Below are 4,118 nucleotides of genomic sequence, written 5' to 3' on the forward strand. Positions count from 1 at the left end.
ATACCGACATTATTATTATCATTAGCCTCATCAGTGGTATTTATTGAGCACTTACTATGCTCAAAGCACTCTACTTTAGCATCTGGGAGAAAACATTACAACATAGTTGGCAGATACATTCCCTGCCCACAATGAACTTGCAGTCTAGAGAGGGAGACGGACATTAATATAAATAAATATTTTATAATGTACAATTTAAAGCTATGTACATGAGTTCTTTGGGGCTGAGGGAGGGCCAAATATCAAATGTCCAAAGTGCCCGAGATGGCACAGAAGGGAGAGGGAGCCAGGGAGATGAGGGCTTAATCAGGGAAGGCCTCTTGGTGGAGGTGTGATCTTAAGACTGCTTTGAAGGTGAAGAGGGTGGTGATGTGGCACGTAATAACAATAATAATAATAATGGTGGTATCTGTTAAGCCAAGCACTGTTCTAAGCACTGGGGTCGATACAAGGTAAGCAAGTTGTCCCACGTGGGGCTCACAGACTGAATCCCCATATTACAGATGAGGTGACTGAGGCACAGAGAAGCTAAGTGAGTTGCCCAAAGTCACACAGCTGACAAATGGCGGAGCTGGGATTAGAACCCACAGCCTCTGACTCTAAAGCCCACGCTCTTTCCACTAAACCGTGCTGCTTCTATATATGGAGAGGGAGAGAGATCCTGGCTAAGACCTGTGCCCTTTCCAAGAGCGCACACTGCTTGTCATTGTCTTGGTGCCTTTTACCATAATAATTATTATGATCATTATTTATATTTAATCTTTCCTCCTGTGTCAGCTGAAAACAACCCAGCTCCCTATTTAAATTGGGAGCACTCTGAAGGCCTGGAAGTGTGTCGTGTTCTTTGTTGAATTCCCCACCGGTGCTCAGTCCAGTGTTTTGCTCAAAGCAGGTGCTTACAGAGGGAGCACAGGATACTTTCTCTCCCCATCGTCCCACCCAAGGTTTGAGCTGATGCATTGAACAAGGAAATGTGTGTGCGCCCTGAAGCAGGCCAAGATCTGGAGAGGGATCTGTTCAGCTTGAGCTCCAGATTTTGAGTAACATGTCCCCCAGTTCTCCCATTTTTCATTTTTAGGTGAGTAGCTCTAGTTTGGACCAAGCTGATTTCACTAAAACCAATCAAATAATAATACTTATTGAGCATTTCCTGTGGGCAGAGCACTACACTAATTGTCTGAGAGAGTACAAGACAGTTAGTAGTAATAATGCATGGAGAAGCAGCGTGGCTCAGTGGCAAAAGCACGAGCTTTGGAGTCAGAGGTCATGGGTTCGAATCCCGGCTCTGCCACTTGTCAGCTGTGTGACTGTGGGCAAGTCACTTCACTTCTCTGGGCCTCAGTTACCTCATCTGTAAAATGGGGATTAAGACCGTGAGCCCCACGTGGGACGACCTGATTCCCCTGTGTCTACCCCAGCGCTTAGAACGGTGCTCTGCACAAAGTGAGCGCTTAACAAATACCAACATTATTAATGCGTTGGTTTTGTGAAGTGCTTTTATTCCCAAATATCTGTCACACTTCATTTTTGCTCTCACAGCAAACCTTTGAGGTAGGTAATGATAATAATAATAACAATGATTTGCTATCTCCATCTTACACATGAGGAAACTGAGGTACGTAGAGGTCAGGTGACTTACCCAGGGTCACCCAACTAGCTGGTGACAGGACTTGTACTTGAATGTGGTCCTCTGGCTTCAAAACCGGTGCTCTTCGGCTACACTGTGATCTCTGCCCTCAAGGAACTTGCAATAAATTTCAAGGAACTTGTTCAACTTATTTTAGATGAGAAGCTGCCTGGCCTGTTAGAAAGAATACTGTCCTGGGAGTCAGAAGACCTGGATTCTAATCCTGACTCTGCCAATTGCTTGGTGTGTGTGACTTTGAACAAGTCATTTAACTTCTCTGTTTGTCAGTTTCCTCCTCTGAAAAATGGGGATTAACTACCTGTTCTCCCTCCTGCTTTGACTGTGAGGCCCAGTGGGACAGGGACCGTGACTGTTCCGATTAACTTGTATCAACCCCAGCGCTTAGAACAGTGTTTGTCACATAGTGAGTGCTTTAAACATAGCATAATAATAACGAATGAACCGAAACTAAGGACAAAGCTCATAGTCATCAGAATTGACTGAAATTGTTGTATTTTTATGGACTGACCGACTCTAAAGCAACTTTTGAATTTATGATCAAACCCTTCCACTGGACTTAGAATATTTTAGGCAGTTTATACTCAACCTCTCCAACTCATGCGGTGTTTATTGACAAACATCCTCATCTTAGGTACTTTTATGTTGTACTCTATGTTTCATTTGTGGAAAACAGAAATACAGTTAGCTCCAACATCGCTTAACGACTAACATGAACTATTGTTTGACTACCTCTGCTTCAACTACATCTAGATTTCGTCTGGAAAGAAGGTCAGTTCCAAGCCTTATGATGCTTTATGTTGAGAGAAAATGGGTAATGGTTCAAATACAATTAAGAATTCTGAAATGTTAATTACGCTACGGAGAAGAAAAGCTGGCTTATTATGCCACCATTACATGCAGGGAACAAAAGGAGAGACTCACTCATGAATAATTCATCTTTAGCATTTGTAAGTTTCCATAGAGGTTAACTGCAAAGAGGATAATGCAAGCAGGTGACATACTGCCGTGCTTTATTTTCCAGTCACACGCAGGTTTGCTCTCATTATACCAGCTTCTTTTTCTGCAACAGGATGGTAAAGACCTCAAGGAATTAGTGTTTTTCTTCAAAGCATAATAGCACCCTGAGCTCGCTATATTCTTGTGTTAAATAAGTTGGATGCTTTCAAGTAGCAAAGATAAAGATAAATCTTATATTTATGTGCATATATATATATATATACATTTATACTTACATGTGCGGTGTGTAAAGTAAAATAAACCTGGAAGAACAAATTAATCCTCTTCTTCGATTAATGAGTTTCTGAAGGGAAACAGGTAAGCTTAAGAGGTGAGTACCCTGCCTAAATCAGGCAATCCAATCTTATACTCCTTTAATAATAATAATAATAATACTAATGCATTCATTCATTCAGTCATATTTATTGAGCGCTTACTGTGTGCAAAGCACTGTACTAAACATTTGGTAGGGTAGGGTATAACATCAGACACATTCCCTGCCCACAGTGAGCTCACAGTCTAATGAAAATAATATCGTTTAAGCACCTACTTACGAGTAAAACACTGGGGTAGATAGAATAAAACTACAACCAACAGAGTTAAGGAAACTGAGGCTCAGAGAAGTTCAGTGATTTGTCCAAATTCACACAGCAGGCAAGGGCAGAGCAGTGGTTCAGCGGAAAGAGCCCGGGCTTGGGAATCAGAGGTCGTGGGTTCTAATCCTGGCTTCACCACTTGTCAGCTGTGTGACTTTGGGTAAGTCACTTCACTTCTCTGTGCCTCAGTTACCTCATTTGTAAAATGGGGATTCAAACTGTGAGCCTCACATGGGACAACCTGATTACTGAGAACAGTGCCAGGCACATAGTAAGCTCTTAATAAATACCATTATTATCATTATTATTATTACTATTAGAACCCAGATCTCTTGACTCCCAGTTCTATGCGCTTTCCACTAGACCACACTGCTTCAGCCTCTAACCCTGTGTCTGACCTCATTCTCTTCTATCTACCCCAGTGTTTAGTGAAAGGAACCCAGTTAAGAGTAGCTTCCTAGACTGTGAGCTCGTTGTGGGCAGGGAATGTGTCGGTTTATTGTTGTATCGGACTCTCCCAAGTCCTTGATACGGTGCTCTGCACACAGTAAACGTTTAATAAATATGATTGAATTGTGTTGTACTCTCCCAAGTGCTTAGAATAGTGTTCAGCACACAGTAAGTGCTCAATAAATGTGACCGATTGATCGGATGGGGCGGGGAGGGGGAGGGGAGAAGGGCAGTTCTTTTCTGCTTACTCATCTGTCCCTTTAGAAAAGATTCACGTGATGACTGCTAAAACTAAAGAATACCAACATGAGGCATCGGTTCAGAAGCAGATATCAGAATCTCCCCTCTTCCCTCTCCTCAGCTGTACCAGGGGTGGCCAAAAGCCAGCTTCGGTTTCAAACTCAATCTTTTTCGGGAAACCGTTCTGG

This window comes from Ornithorhynchus anatinus, chromosome X1, assembly GCF_004115215.2.
Source record: "Ornithorhynchus anatinus isolate Pmale09 chromosome X1, mOrnAna1.pri.v4, whole genome shotgun sequence".
Classification (NCBI taxonomy): Eukaryota; Metazoa; Chordata; class Mammalia; order Monotremata; family Ornithorhynchidae; genus Ornithorhynchus; species Ornithorhynchus anatinus.